This window comes from Cygnus olor, chromosome 17 (assembly GCF_009769625.2).
Source record: "Cygnus olor isolate bCygOlo1 chromosome 17, bCygOlo1.pri.v2, whole genome shotgun sequence".
Classification (NCBI taxonomy): Eukaryota; Metazoa; Chordata; class Aves; order Anseriformes; family Anatidae; genus Cygnus; species Cygnus olor.
The window spans coordinates 6,148,808-6,164,856 of record NC_049185.1 but is presented as its reverse complement, the minus strand read 5'-3'; the positions used below and the strand labels follow the sequence as shown (position 1 = coordinate 6,164,856).

The following is a 16,049-nucleotide window of genomic DNA, read 5'->3' as shown; positions in this document are numbered from 1 at the left end:
GATGGAGCTCTCTTAGGGTAAATTTCCCTGATAGTATCTGTGTAGGTATGTAATCCGCATTGCTGCTGACTCAAGGCAGGGCTGGCTTACTTGCTTGCTTGTTTTTCAAAGATGTATGAAAACATGATGCATCTTTGAGGAGGGAAAATAGGTCTTTTACACCTGAGCCTTTTCATGTCAGCCACTCAGGGGTTAAACCCATTGCCCAGTTCTGAGGAAGCCCATTCCAAGGAAGGCATTGACTGGAATAAGGTTTTGCTGCAGACACAAGCTGATGTGCTTGCAGCAAAGATTGCAGGCTTATCAGTAAAGATAAACACGCAAAGGCTTCTAAAACTGTGTGTCCCTGCCACTTGTTTGGGATCCTTTTTCAGAGACAAAGAGAAAATACAAGATCTTCTCCCAGATAGATGCTACTGCGAAGCAGGCAGCCAGCAGGCTGTAGAAACAGAGACCGTGTATTACTGCATGGTTTGGAACAGGTACAGGAGATATTAGTTTACCTGATTCAAAATAGTACTTGAGACTTTGCAGTATCATGTGGGGTTGGCTCTTCCCACTCAATCATCAGCCTTTTGCAGAGTGTCCAAATGCTGGACAATGCTGGGTTTTGTTGTCCTCACTTAGTTACTTCCCATGGCTAATTTCTGCATGCGGCTTTCTGCTGCTGAGCAATCTCCAGACTTTACTACACATTTGTTTGCCATTTCCCACAAATACTTTGAATGTTCTTTTATTTTAATCCGGGTGCTGAGAGGGGGGGAATGGAGATAGTTTCTTTAACAGAATGGAATAAAAATGCACAGGATCTGCTATAGAATTTCTGGGCACAGAACAGATCTTGAGTTGCCTGCAAAGGCAGCCCCAGTGATAATATTAGGCGTTATTATGGAGTAGCCTTATATATATTTATTTCTCCCTTTTCCTACTTGTATCACCAACACTGCAAAACAGCAGATGCAGAAATCAAGCAACTTGCCTCTTCAGGTCAAATTCAAAAAGTCTGCATTTTAAAATACAGAAATTATTCCAGATGGGTGAGGACTGGCACTTTGTTTCTCTCCAGGAAAGTCTGTGCCATTCTGAAATCTCAGCCTGGGTTCCTCTGTTTTGCCACAGAGTCTGATTGACACCTACATGTGTGTGGCCCTTTTATACAGGGGAGGACTTAAGTTTGAAAATCCAGACATTTTTGGACTGTGACAACAGTTGGTATGGTGTTTCAATTCATATTTTAGTTTTAAAAAATTAGATTGATTATTTAAAAAGAGATTGTAGCCACATTGCAAAAATCAGAGAGGTGAACAGTTTGTAAGTTTCATAATTTAAAAGCTTCTCTCAATAGAGTGATTCTTTGAATTTGAAAAGAGGGATTTGTACTATTTTAAAAAATTCTCTTCAACTTGCAATGTGATAGATAAAGCTAGTTCTGAGAATGTGAAAATGTGGGCTCCATGTGCTAAAGCTATTTGAAAAGAGGTGTGAGTGAAGGGGCCGAGGTTGGTGTGAACGTCAGACTTCCTGCCTTCTGCACTTTCTGTGTCGCAGCTGTAGCACGTTCATAGTGTGGCACTTTTTTTAAAAAGGGACTCTGAACTTACCCTGCCTTTCAGGAAAAGACTAGCTGCAGCCAGAAATTCTGGTCCATTGCAGGATGACAAGAGGAAGAGCTTTGTTACTAGCTTGTGTTTGATCTTAGCTGCTTTTTTTTTTCTGCTCTCAGTAGCATGCTAATGATACCTGTGGGAGGTGAAAAACGGGTGAATTCCTGCTAGGGTGCGGACAAGTTCGCAGTTTAGTTCTTGTCCTCTTCTTCCCCTTTGGTAAAAATTTTGGGGGCTGTCCCAGATACACAAAAAGGAACTTTTTCATAGAATAGTTTTCTGTCTTACATCTGCTGAGGACTCTGAATCAGAAAGACACTAAGCAGTTGACTCAGTTTGTTTTGTCTCCTCTCCCCCTTTCTTATGTTTAAAATGATGAGTATTTATGGGAAATGACTGGCTTGAAAGCCTAGGACAAGTCTGAGCTGCCCATAAGCCATTCCTTTGCTACAGTTCAGGTTTGCTGTGTTTATTTTAAACTTTAAAGCTGAAATGCCAAGTGCATCCTGAATTCTCATTCTGCTTCAAATGCCAGTTGCCAGTTTTACATTTCTTATATGTGATTCTAGATGTATTACTCCACTCTTGGTATCAGAGAACCCAGCGAGGGTGGGTAAGCTGCACCCTGGTCAGAAGAACAGGGTAATGGTGAAACAGAAGGGTGCCAAATGTGGAGACAAATATGCTCCAGTTTCTGCTGCTGCCCAGGAGAGGGTCTGTAAGTCTGTGATAAGGAATGGAAAGAGACCAAAAGGGATGGGTGGGCCCCCAGAGAAGGCGATCTGGATGCCAAAGTATCTTGCTCCAGCTTTGCACAGAGCAGTGTGCAACTGCTTCAGAGGGAGGGCTAGCTGTGGTTTGTGGTTTAGGGAGTCGACACAAATAGTCTCTGGACCCTTTTTACGGGCCTGCAAAGCAGTGTTCTGCCTGGTGAAACGGAGCTTACCCTCCTTGGTGTAATCCTTTCTTGCTTAGCAGGTTCAAGGCTGTGTTCAGAGCAAGAAGTCATGGCTGTCTGTCAGAAAGGCTCCCAGCTTAAGAAGTGGGGTTTAGCATCCTATGTAGTTTATGCTATGCTAGAGTTAGATTATGCTGGACATGTCTGTAATTAAACACTTGGATTTGGGTTTCTGTTTTTAAACTACTGTTGTAAACCAGCAGTAAGTACCATGGCAGACAACCCATGAAGATGTTTCTGTGCCCAAGAACCATATGGTAGGCTAGGCTATTTTTTTCTTCTCTCAGTAAGTGAACTGTGTAACTTTTTTTGTGGACAGAAAATACAGAACAGTGTGTTGACCTTCATTGCTGATCAAACTTCAGTTGCACCCAGATATAACTGATAGCAGGCCTTACCTGGATTTACTTTCTCTCAATGCACATAGCTGGTCACAGGGAGGGGAAGTGAAATACTTCAGTATAATAATACATACAGCATAAATGCCTGGATGGAATAAAGAGAGACAAAGCACATCAGAGGGGAAAAAGCACTACAGATCTTTCAAATTCAATGACAGAAAATTTCAATTGTTCAAATATTTCATTTTGTACGCAAGGCTGATGCTGTACCCCGTAAAACTCATCCAGACAGGGGGAGATTGCTGCTACCTGATACTAAAATACCAGCATGCCCATTGCCCAGTACTATGCCCCTCATACCTGGCAAAGCATTGGTTATGCTAATCTCTCAGTCTGCTTCCCTTCCAATTGAGTGTTTTTCTATAGGGATGACCAGAGGGAATCTTAGTGATACTACAAAGAAGCCTGTTTGCTTAAGAGGGCATATGTATATCTTTTAACAGTTCGGTTGTGTACCTCCTTTGTGGGAGGATCCCTGATCTTATACAGAGAGGGACAAGTGCTAATTAACTTAATTCTGGGAACAGGAGGTGGTATGACCTTTTCCAAAGTGATTCTTTTGGGCTAGAGTTTATGGAGAGGTATTTGCTAGATTAGTGCCTGAATTTCCTATAAAAACTGTTTGTTCCCTGGTGTGGCTGAGGGAAGAAATTAACCTCCTGTCCTGCTGGTTTGGGTTCACAGTTCCTTGCCTAAAGATTGTTGGCAAGATTTATCCATCTTATCTTTTAGCACTGAACACAGCAAGTAGATCCAAGTTTTTAAACTTACTTTGGCCTCCACTCACCATATGTTGTGAACATCCAGTCTTTTACTGGTACCCCAGGAGGAAATGCATTTCTGGAGCTTTTTTCTTTTTTTCTTTGTAACTATCAAGATGTTGTCTGTCCTGCACGTCTTAAAATTTTCTCCCCCTTTCACCAAAGAAGTGTTAAGGATCCTTAATGCCATCTCTTTGCTGCACCCCCTCTGAGCCGCTCAGGGACACAATTACAAATGCCTTGAGGGTGCCAATGCTGTTTGATTTTCATTCTTGCTACCAGCACTAAGCGATCAGTTCCAGTGGCCTCAGCGCAGACAAAACCAGAGGCAGCTACAGCATTGCCTTAGCACTGACTGAAAAAAGCAGAAGTTACGAGACGTGGCTGAGATCAGCTGGACCGAGGGCCTTTGGTCTGAGTGCTGAGGAACTGAAACGCATCCCCCACAAAGCAGGCAAGACCCTCTGGCTCGCCACGTCCCTGGCTCACAAAGCACCTAGGAAGCCCTGGCTGCTGAGCAGTGGGCAGAAAGCTGGCCACGGGGTCTTACTACATTGAGAGAGGTAAGGAGGCAGCCGATGAGACTGAATTTTCCTCACAGAAAGAAAGATCTTTGGTTCCTGCCCCCTGTTGTCTTCTAATGTTTCAAAAAAAAAACAACAAAAAAGCAACTCTTCCTCATTCCCCACCACCACCCCCACCACCAAAAAAACACCCACAGGTTTGCTGGACCCTAAGAGAAACAAACGTAAGTACCTCTTTGGAAAACACTCCTGAGGCCTGCGGCCATCCGGCATTCCTGAGGAGGCTGCGAGCCTCCTGAGCCTCCCAGCGCCCGCCGGGCAGGGCAGCGCGTCCCGGGGGCTCCGGGGCTGCCCCCGTCACTGTGCCAGCAAACCCACTTAGCGCCGTGATTAAAGGCTCCGACCTCTCCTAAGTCTTTGGGCTACTCATGCTCGGGAGATGACAGCTTAGTTTTCTGTCACAGTTGTTCGAAGGTCTGTCCCATGCCTGAAGTGTGAGGGACTCGTCCATATCCTACTAACACCGCGAAGCAGATGCTGTGTCCTCATCTCACGTCTTGCCACGGCATGGCCACTACAGCACGAAGTCATTTGGTAACGCAACTGGGTAGGGGGGATTTACTTTGATCAGAATGAGGTGATCTATTTCCCAGTTGGTTTGACCCTATTTACAGAGATCTATTGGTAGGTGTATGTAGAATAAAGATCTACATGAGTGGAAATGTGCCCTGCTAATATTAAAAGGTACACTGTGGAATTTTGCCTAAGGATAAGATGTAATTTTAATTGAAAGTTGCTGTAACTTGATAGGGAATATCCACAACAGTCTTGAGGATCTACTTTAAAAAATAGTTAAACACAGAGCCAACTCCCATCACTCTGTCTCAGAGCTATGTGCCCTCTTTGATCCATCCATGGTGCTTACGATTCCTCAGAGACACGCACACTGCCAGTAGTCAGAGCTCATTAATATTTATATGATTACTCCCATCTTAAGATGTGCGCTTTGCGATTATTAATTAAAACAATTTCACCAAACCCTAGAATTTAGCTCCATTTTTATAGCTTACAGAACTGAGACCCAGAAAGTTTGTGTGTCCTCGCATGAAGACAGAATGAGATCAGGAATGAGGAAGCTCTCAAGCACGGACTCCTATTAGGCTGCATTTATTTATCTTTCCTTCTCCAATAATTGAGAAGGCAGCACAGGTCTCCTCTGGCACTAAGACGCGCTATGTGTCTGTATAACCTGGGCAGTGCTGAGAGGGTGAGTGAAGGGAATCTACTCTTTTATTTTGGTTCTTCACACAGCATTTGGTTGCTTTTTAAAAACCTCTTTAAGAACACAACCTGGGAATGACTTGCCAGCCTTGCAGAAAAGTGAATGCGTTAAACCTTTCCCCAGCACGCTGTGTTTTAGTTCCAGGGTAGGAGCAGACAGAAGGGATGGTGGGTTATAATCCAAGCCAGACGTGGGCTCTCTCCTCGCCGTCCTTCCTGGTGCATATGGAATGAAGGAGCTGGGCTGAGCGTGAGACTGATAACGGAAGGGAGGGAGGGCTTGCCACGCGATTAGACCAGTTCACTGTAAACACCTAGGTTGCACAAGTAGCTCAAACTTTGATCTTTTTTGTTGTGAAAAAGAAATCTGAGACCGTGAAACCTGCCTTCAGTCACAAACAAGGAGGTGGACATTACTCAGACCCAACTTTGGAAATGTAAATACAAGTAAATGTGATCAAAATGGGAAAAGCACTATTTTTTTCCCTATCCTTGTCTCCCTGGCATAGTCTGCTTTCAGCAGGGGCTCCTACTCTGACTTGTCTAGCTCTGTTTGTGAATGCAGGCCCCAGTCCCACACCTGAAACGCCCAAATCCAAATGCTCCCAAATACTGTCTGGGATAAGGTTTAAGCCACAGGTGCAATTAAGCTTTTAAGTGGTAAGCCTATTTGGTTAGGGGCACACCTAGAGCCTACAACAAGCTGAGAGAAAAACGATCAGTCTTTCAAACTGACAGGCGGTTCCCGAAATACTGCTGGAAGGGTTAAGAAGAAGCTACAACATTCGTAATTCTCCTGGTATTTATTGTAACGAGTCTCTGAACAAGTTCTCTGTGGATGCATCTGGCTGCCCTAGTGAGGTGGGACTTGCTTTTAATTACAAATCTGGTAGTGGATTGTCAAAATGATGGTGTTGCTAAGGCCCTGGGCACACTTTTCTTCACCCTCTCTTCTTTTCCCCCCACCCCCTCCTTCCCAAATCTGCCTGAGCAAACACTGGAGCAAAAGGAGAAGTTTCACAAGAGTGTAGGCTGTTAGCCTGTGGCCTCTTTTGGTATTGGCATTTGGAGCTCTGATTAGATTTTTAGAGGAAAAATGTCATAGCAGGTTGAACAGTAAGATACTGACGAATATTTTAGACACACATATTCAGAGACATTCAATGAGCATATGAAAAATTCTGGGTGTTAACACTCGGGCTGATCCTCACCGTTCTGATTTCTTTGCACCATGTCATAGCGCTGCCCTTACGATCACTGAGACAACATCAGAGACCTTTGCTTTGCATAGCCTTGAGTTCTTGGGCAAGGATTGAAGCGTGGAACATCAGGACGTGTTAGCGAACACGTCCTAATTAGCCTCTGCCTTGGCTACCACAAGCTTAAAGGCTGTGAGCCTTGCCTCCACGATGCCTCTCGAGCATGTTCTATAATATAGCATTTTATCCGAGTCTAGACAAAGTCTTAAGGGTTACGTTGTCTAGTCAACTAATCACTCCTTTTAGTGGGAAAACTGCTTTCCTTCAGGATTGTTTCTGTGCCTGCTTTTTCCCCATTGCTGTCTCTTTTCTCCTCCTTCCCTCTGCATACCTTCCCTGCAGCAACTCCAGTTCCATCTGCTGTAATGTAAGCGTTAACTGTTTAATTGCTGATTAGGGAAATCTCATCACGTGGCCTTTGGAACGACACTGGAGTGGGAAGAGAGGGGTGGGGGACAGAGGAAGGAGACGTGTGAGTTCCCACTTCTCTCTCACAGGCTGACCTGCGAGGGCATTTTTGACACACGAGGGTGTTTAACGTCTCCTCGATCTGATGGGTAGAACTGGTGAATGGGATTTGGATGTAACTGAGTCCTCGTCATCTTTTGCTGCTGAACTTGCTATTTGACCTTGAGAGAGTTAGGCCTGGCCTTTCATCCCTTAAGTGGATAAAGGGCAAGTACTGCAGCTTCGTTCTTGGATTCTTGAATGCAGAAGACATACTCATGCAAAGGACTAGTGCTTTTCCTGTATAATAAAATGCTGTGTTTTCTCCATTTTTTTTCATGGTTTTGCATCAAGTTGCAGAGAGTGAGATGATAAGCTGGAGGAGATCTGCAGTTCTCAAAACAGTGAAAGCCCTTTTAGCTCTATGTTCTCAAGCAACCATATGGGGGGCTTTTACCCAACTAACTTACTTCATTGTGCGATGTGCATTCAGCTGGTGTGCCCCTTCTCTCCCTCTGGCACCAGCTATTCTAAGCATTCTCATGTTATCAGCATTTTGGCGCCTCTTGCACTTGCAGCACCTAGTTGCCACAGCAGCTGTGGCGTGCAGAATAATACTTGAGAAAATTTGGCAGACTCCTGGGGGACTGTGGGCGACAGAGGAGAGGTGTGCAGGTGGACTCTGCTACCCACGTAGTCAGTCTCTGCTCTGAAAACTTTTTGTGACTAGATGTAACAGCCAGTTTCTCATGTGGTTTTGCAGGACTGTAGGAATTGCTTGGAGATATGAATTGGACCTTTTCCTTTCTGTCATGAAAGGACTGAAATATTTTGATAATTGGCAAACTAATGAATTTGCCATTATAGCAGACAAGAAAGTGGTATTTTTAGCAATTAGCAAAGAAAAGCATTTTAGTCAAACTGAAACTATCTTCTCATTTGTATGGGGATTTTATTGCTAGCAGATGTTTAATTTCCGTAAGCAATTAATATTTTGGAAAGCTGAAAAATTATTTATACGCATGTAGAAAAAAACTTGTATTTCACTTCAGTCAGAGAGTAAGCACTCACACAGTGCAAGCTCAAAGACCCCACAAAGACCAGAACTGGCATTCTTCATACTTTCAAGGAGCAGATGGGTCTACATATAGGAGAGCACAAAGGAGAGAGTAAGTGTATATATGGCAGGGAATGGAAATTAAGGAAAATATACCTTTGAGGAGAGGGACAATAAAATGCCAATATACTTATCATGCTGTCTGCCTTCATCACAAAAAAGTCCCCTCCTCTTTTTCCCCATTCCCACCCCAAAAGAAGTCCAAATCCATTTAGAAAACACCCTTACAGATCACATGGCAGCTGGCAGAGGCTGCCTGCCCTTCTGCTGAAGACAGCTTAAACTCCTGAAACAAAGCAAACTGGGCTGAAATTCTAGGCATTAAAAACCCAAAGCAGCGGCCTCCCTGACATCCTGGGTCGGACTCTCATTTCAGTTTCGCTTCTGCTAGATCTTAGGTAATATCATCGCTACGGTGTAACTGAAATCAGGGTCTGCTCATCCTGACATTGGTCACCCGTTGGTAATCCATTTGTTATCTCTGCTGCATTTGTGGGAGCACACCCACCAGCTTCCTGTAGGCTGCAGTAATTTATTTGGCCTATTTTACGTCTGATGGTCACTTGAAACTGTACCTCTTGCCTGTCAGCAGCTGTAGTTGTTTTGCTAAGTGACTATCTAAAGTGAGACTTCCTTGTGCAAATGTATATTTTAGACACTGTCACCAGAAATCCAGTGGTCCTCTTCTCTCCCGACCCCTCCCGTCCCCTTCAGCTGTTTAAATTTCAGGACACATGGCTTACACGAACGTATGCTTGGGGTTTGCAAAACGGCTTGGATGACAGGAGAAATCGGATCACACAATGCACGTTCAGAGCCCAGCCACCAATTGGTACAGCAGGAGCCTGCAACTCCCTCACGCTCGTTATTGTCTCAGCGTAACATCTAGCAGTGTGCCTTTCTCACGTCCCCCCCTTAAAAATGGTAACGCAACTGAAAGGAGCAGGCAGAGGAATGTCACCACCTCCCTCTGAGTGGCTGGGCTGTCAGCCTGCGCTCTCTGTGGTACCCCCAAGGGCTGTGGGTATCGGGGTGGGGAAGGGCCTGCACACCTCATTGTGCCTTCTTGCTTACGCTGGAGAATCTCCAGCTTATCCTGCCAATGCAGTGACTGCATGTGGAGGAGGGGGAGAGGTTGTGTTGCAACCTCTGAGAAAATTAGTTGTCTCTATTTTATCTTTTGCAGCTGCAGCACTTTTTTTTCCCCTCATCACCCGCCCGCCCCCCATGCGAGTGGTATGTCTGAACCATATCCTTCAAAACCAGTTTTCTAAGCAGATTAGATGGGTAGCAGAGACAGCTATGCAATCAGGCAAAAATGTGCACTCAAGCCTCCACTTTTTGCAGTGGCCGGAGCAGTAAGTGTCTACCACCTGGATTTTTTTCCTTATTCTCTCCCTTTCCTGTTATTCCAGTGCTGCACTCTGTTACTGTTGCAGGCTAAAGCAAAATGCTCATTCGGGATCTTAATTATATCACAAATAGGGAGAGGAAGGAAGCTGGGTTCCATGCCGATGTTCATTAACGTGCAATTAAAGCACACTCCCTGGCTGGCATGCTGCACCATGCAAAGTGACATTTGCTCCCTGTGACTGCGTTGAGGGGTAAGCTGGGGATTACCTCGGGTCTTCCAACACCAGCTCGCCCCTGACTGGTCTGGAAAACCAGCGTCTAAGTTTACTGCCCCTCTGAATTCATTCTGCTCTCGTGGACTGCAGCTGCAAGTGAATTTGGTTTCTTGCTGCCCCGTATCTTTCGGTGCTCCCTGTCGGCCTCGTTGCATGCTAGGAATCTGACAATAATGGTCTTCACCTGCTTGGAGATATCATGAGAACTCTTAAGCATTGGTATTGGTTTCACGTCTGGTCTCTTACAGGACAACGAGCTGAATTTAGGGCTAAGCTCTTCAGACAAGTTTGGAAACCTTGCAGCTTGTTCGGTGTGGGTGGAAAATGGGGATAGGTTAGTGGGCTGAGCGGCAGACCTGAGGAAAAGAGTTGAGTAAGCTTTGGCTTTCTTCCATGAGAGGAAACAGAGCAAAGTGTCCCAGGAGCCAGTTTTTGCTTCTCTGGAGGACAGGAAGGAACCCAGAGCAAAGTGATCCAGAAATGGTTTTCACTGCGAGTCTGGAGGAACACAGTGCTTAAGAGAAGGAGGGAGAGAACACAAAATATTAAACCAGAGAAGTTTGGGATTCAAGTTTGGGGGAAGAAGAGGGAAGAGAAAATAAACCCTTTATTTCCCCTATAAGGCACAGGAAAGACAGAAAAGAAAAACTAACTTGAAGACTTTAGTATGCTTTATGAGGTAAGAAAGAAAAGACCAGAAGCCCAGACAAATGAAGTTGTATTTGAAATATTGATAGAAAAATGAGCTTTAACGTGTTGGCACAATGCACTTGTTTATCTTCTGCTGATTCCCCAAAAGTGAAGAATTAATTTGAGAAGATGTAGAAATTACACACAGAAGGAAGATCCAATCTTACTGGCAGAAAGGGGGTGAAAAAGTGGGTGGAAAGCTGGTTGGATGTGTCAGCCACAAAAGCAGTGAGATACGATCATAAAGAATTCAGGTTTTAAAACACAAGGAAATCATACAGAGATACCTTTCTCACTGACTCAAAAGCAGCGTCTTTGGGTGCACAGCACTGCCAAATGCACCCTTGTTACAGGGGCAATTTTCAGTAAGTTCCCACCAAAGCCATGCGCCATCTGTTTGTATTGCTCAGAGAAAAGGTTCGTCTCCTTATTCCCTTTCTATTAGATGTGACAGATTAATGTCTTTGAGGGCAGATCACTGTTAGGCTAAATCTTTCTCTGGTTATGATTCCTTATAACTATAAAACAGTCACAAGGTTATGGGGTTTAAAAAGAGAGGTTTATTACAGTTTCCAACACTAAAACTACAGGCTAAGTGTCTCTCTCTCTCTTTTTTTTTTTTAAAGTAAATCAAAACCATGCATCCACATGCACTCTCTCTACCTCCTCTCAGATACACAGAACTAGGGGTAAAAACACACATTGCAAGACAACCATTACAGATTCTGCAGGAAAAGTGCTAAATTAACTTTCTGTGAACGTGCACTAAACCTCATTGAATCTTCTTGCCTTGTTTTAAGAACAGTTTGGTGAGCACGAGCTGGTGGCACCCCTTAGGTTTGCGGCAGATATCAAAGCCTTCGGCAGCTCCACCAGCACTCGCCTCTACCTAACCAATGCAAAAGCCACGGCCATGCCTTGGCTGGAAGCGAGATTCAGACATCTGTTGCAAAACCTCAACCTCCATCCTTGTCAGACCCTCTCTAAACCAGACATTATACTTGGTCAATTCACTCAATCCTACAGTCCTTGGGTCACACCAGGAGCTGTGTAGGAGGTGGAGGGGTGCTGGTATTGCTGCGATTTAAGTTCTCTGCTGGGGAAATTTCTGTAAGAGTGAGCTTCGCTCATGGGATTGCTTTTAAGACAGCGCGTTCAAGTGCCCGAACGAAGGTGCTGCTGTGGTTGGTCTGAGCCTGATCTGAGTTTTCCTTTGGAGTGGCTTTTTCAGGGAAAAATAGTTTCTTTGAATTAGAAACTGTTTTTTTTCCTCTTAGAAAAGCCCAATTCTAGACTTCTGTTCACCTGTAAAACTAATAAGCTTGCTCTTTACCAGAAATATTACATTGACGGGTCTATGCTATGTGACAGGTCTATGCTATGCACAGGTGCTCAGAGAGCAGCACTCTGATGTACCTGTCCTCCTCTGGACTCTAAGGGCCCTGGATTTCCCGTACAGCTCTCCCTGAGACCACACTGTGCCATGGGGCACCTCTGTGCTATGGGATTTGCCTTCCAGCCAGGGAGACAGACCCAGAAGCCACTGTGAGAATAAAAGCAGTTCAACAGTGTACTGACTCAAAGCAAAATTTCTTGGGTCAGGTCACCAAAACAAAATGAACCAACTTTGGTTTCAGAAATGTCAAAATATTCCATTTCAAATAAGACAAAATGCACTGATGTTCATGAATAGGTTTCTCTTCTTTTTTTTTTCTTTTTTTTTTTACTTGTGAATTTCCATCTACGAAGAGTCTCTAATTTCAGTTTTTCTCCCTAATTTGGGATGAGAGCAAATGTTGAAATACTGGAATTTCTTCCTTCCTGGGGAGGAGGCAGCTGATGAATATGAGCAGCCAGTCTGAGGGTTAGGACCGCTGACTGTGAAGACTTGCACATTGGAGCGGTGAAGGTGATGGTGGGGCAGATACAGAGAGGTGATGGAGGGGAGCGGGCAGGCAGAAGGCAGGCAGTAAGAGACAGGAATGAGAAGCAGCAATGAGGGCAATAACAGAAGAGAAAGGAGAGAGCGGAAATTTCTATGCAGGTCCCTGGGCCCTAGGAGCTGCTGCATTTTTGTACTGTTGTGCTGCTGGCCATGCCTAGCACAGCACCTTCTGTTTTGCTGGGTGACCAGCAGAAATGAAAGCTGGTGCTGCACCAAGGGCTCCATCAGAGAGAGCTTGAGGCTTATCTGAGAGAGGGCAGAGTGGGGTGAGGTGGAGACCTGAGGTTCACCCCAGCGCACAACCAGGCTGTGCTGTGCAGTTTCACTTCTGCTCACTGCGCGGTTGAGCTCTACCACGTTAATCGAACAGGGGTGAAAGCAGGGCTAGAAGTTGAACATTTCTCACGGCACGGAAGCCCTCGCAAGCTAGAGAATCTCTGTGCCACTAATTTTTTTATTTTATTTTTCCAAATAGGAAGAACAGGAATATTCCTCTGTGGTGTGACTGGGAAGAAGCACTAGTTACTGTTCCTAACACACTGCACAGTGTTTACAGTGTTTAGTATGCTAATGCTTTTATTATTTAACAAGTTTCTTAACTTTTTTTTTTTTAAAGTATACCAAATTGATACACTCCATCCATCAGCAATGCCCTCCAGGAATGAGTAGTTAATTAGAGAGCAGGACTTGTGAAAAGAGAAACCTGGGTTATGCACAGAACAGGTTTCTCCAGTATTTATTGCCTACATTACTGGCCAAGCTTCCTTGTAAGTAATAGTCAAATAATCGGCCTGGGTCCTTTTGTGAATGGCTTGAGTCTGTGTGGTCTTCCTTTGTTAGAACAGCTCATGGGTTCTGAAAGCTCCTGCACCCCCTGTTCTGAACAGCAGAGCCTGGTGGCACCAGCTGCTTCTGCCTGGAACAAACATTTGCATGTGACATTAAAAAAAAAAAGAGCCACTTTAAAAAATGTATTTGCTTTTCCTTATCCCCTCATTTTTCAGCCCTCCTTAGAACTCTGGAAATATTTAAAAGATGAATATATTTAGCTTTTGCTACAAGCATCTTTTAAACAAGTAAAGCTTGAAGAGGAAAGAGAAATCTTTCCTTCAGAAATAAAGCAGCAGCCAGTGTTTGGAAATATTTTAACAATAGACCATATGGGAGTCCCAAACTATTAAGCTTTATTATTCAGAAGGCGGAAAATGTGGTTTGATATTCAATTGATATACAGCATAAATGAGAGCCACAAACTCGGCTCCCTTGAGCTGGGATTCAGATGTTCTCTTGAATATAATAACTAACGCTTTGGCCTAGTTCCACAGAATGCATCCAGCCTGCTGATCACAAGCCAAGAAACTGTAAGCTTTTTTTTTTTCCTTCCCCTCTCTTCTCCAAAGTACTTTCCTCTCCTGCCAGTGTGAGCTTTTGGCCTGAATATAAATCTCCTGATATTAGATGTGTATAGAAAATGGGGAGGATGCTAGTAGCGCACAGCAGTGGAGCTGTGTGTGTGTGCATGTGTGTTTGTTTTTCCTCTGCTTTAATGATAATAAGGTTTTCCCTCTGTGATATACTGTCAGGGGATTATGTCGGTCATCCTAGGTGGGAGCTTCTTTGTTCCTGTTTCACTGTTTGTTTCTTATTGCTGTGGGAGCAGGTGAACATCTTTTGGGGTTACTGTGAAGTAGTGCCAGAGACCATGAGAGTGTGGAATTTGTTGGATAGAGAGACTGGAAGTGGTTTCAGTTTCTTTCTTTTTTTTTTTTTCCTGATCTGACTTGCATATATTTATAATTGCCCTTTCCCATTAGTATCACGTCTCTCTTAAATTTCTGTCCTATAGGGAAAAGAGACCATAGAAGTTGCTTATAAAATAATACATATGTGGACTAAGATTGCCTATGTGCAAAGGGAGACTGAAAGTTACACAGATACTGCGACCAAGTAATTGCAGGCTGGGTCACCTGCTATTTTTTGACATAGGATCCCTGATTCACTCAGTGTACGGGATGGACCAGCTCTGTCAGTGTGGATGTGGGAGGTGTGGGATGAACAAGGAATTGCAGGGATATAAAAAAATGGTCTTGTGGATCTGGCAGTTGAACGCTGCCCTGAAATACTGAGTGCTCTGCCTGTCTTTGTCAGAGAGTTCCTTGAGATGCCAGTGTTGTCCTTGCAAATGGCTGAACTCTGGCCACTGATACCTTCTGCCTGGGCACGGGCCTCTGGCATAGGAAATTGTGCAGAGGGTCAAAGTGGGAAGTACTGTTTATCCCTGGAGTTGGTGCGTAAAGTGACAACAGCATGAGAGTGGACCCAAGAGCAGGGACTTCTCCTTGGGCAATGAGGCAGGAAAGCTTCCTCCTGAGGCCACAGTTCCCAGGAGAGGTGCCAATGTGCAGGGGCCCCGCTTACAGAACAATACCTAGCACCAGCTGAAGAACTGGCTGTGGTGCTTGACAGCTGGGCAAACCAAATCATACCCTAACAGCCTAGATGCAGCCTTAACAGAGTATGTTCTGTTTCTGTCCCTTCCCTGTACATGTAATGGTTTTGAATATGTTTCAAGTGGTAGATGTTCTCAGAATTTCGTGCTGTAGGACTTCATGAGTATCTCTGAGCGACACTCCACCCAATTTTGTAGCTGTTGTCCTTGCTATGTTGGGTCCTCTCTTTTCCAGCCTCTCAGAATCTGTTATCAAGCAAAGAGTTCTCTATGGATCTGCGATTTCCCCTGAGTTGGCTGGAAGGCTCCAGCATTAAGCTATTTGGCACTTTTCTCTATAAATGTGATGAGCCCAAGGAAAAGTCTTTCACTTTACGTTTAAGTCCAGGAATGCCTGTAATACAGAACACTAGAGAGAATATAAATTATGCAGTCTGAATGTGAAGTTCAGTTTTGGCTTCTGTCTTTCTTCCATTTCTCTTCTCAGTTGTTCGTGATAGCTGAAATTTTCCATGTTTTTGTCTCAACCCACACACAAATTTTTTCCTTTGGGGAAAACTGGAGCAAAATCAATTTTAGTGCAATTCTTCAAGCCTCTTTGACTTGCACCTACATCTGTTTGGTGTGGGGGAGTGGAATTTTATCATAAAACGTTTGATTTATTTAATGTATTCAATAAGCATCCAAGATGTGCCAGGTACTTTCTCAGCCTTTTTTGGATGAGAAATCTTGCAAGCTAAGAACTTAATAAACAAAGAAGCTACAGAACTCAAAATTTCCCTGCTGTTAAAGTGTCCATATATCTAAGGAATAAACCAAGTTTGAACAAAGCAGACCCAAAGACTTCTAAGTTAGAAAATGTCACATGCAGTACTGATGAGACCTAACATTATAGGAACAACTATTTTTTAAACCTATTTCTTGATCCTGTAAGCTGCCCAAGTTACAACAAAGTCAGCTGAGATGGGTCCACACAGCAGCTCTA

The 16,049-nt window shown here is 44.2% G+C and overlaps 1 protein-coding gene and 1 long non-coding RNA gene across 25 annotated transcripts in view; one reads left to right on the top strand and one right to left on the bottom strand.

The window, feature by feature from the left end:
• Window positions 1-16,049, bottom strand: part of LOC121079725 — a 194,761-nt gene that overhangs the window by 43,260 nt on the left and 135,452 nt on the right. For all 3 annotated transcript variants that reach the window (XR_005825149.1, XR_005825150.1, XR_005825148.1), the window contains exon 6: window positions 2,961-3,048. This is a non-coding gene — a long non-coding RNA (uncharacterized LOC121079725). The remainder of the gene's footprint in view (window positions 1-2,960; window positions 3,049-16,049) is intronic.
• Window positions 1-16,049, top strand: part of HIC2 (HIC ZBTB transcriptional repressor 2) — a 74,581-nt gene that overhangs the window by 25,265 nt on the left and 33,267 nt on the right. The gene's annotated exons all lie outside the window — the stretch shown is intronic.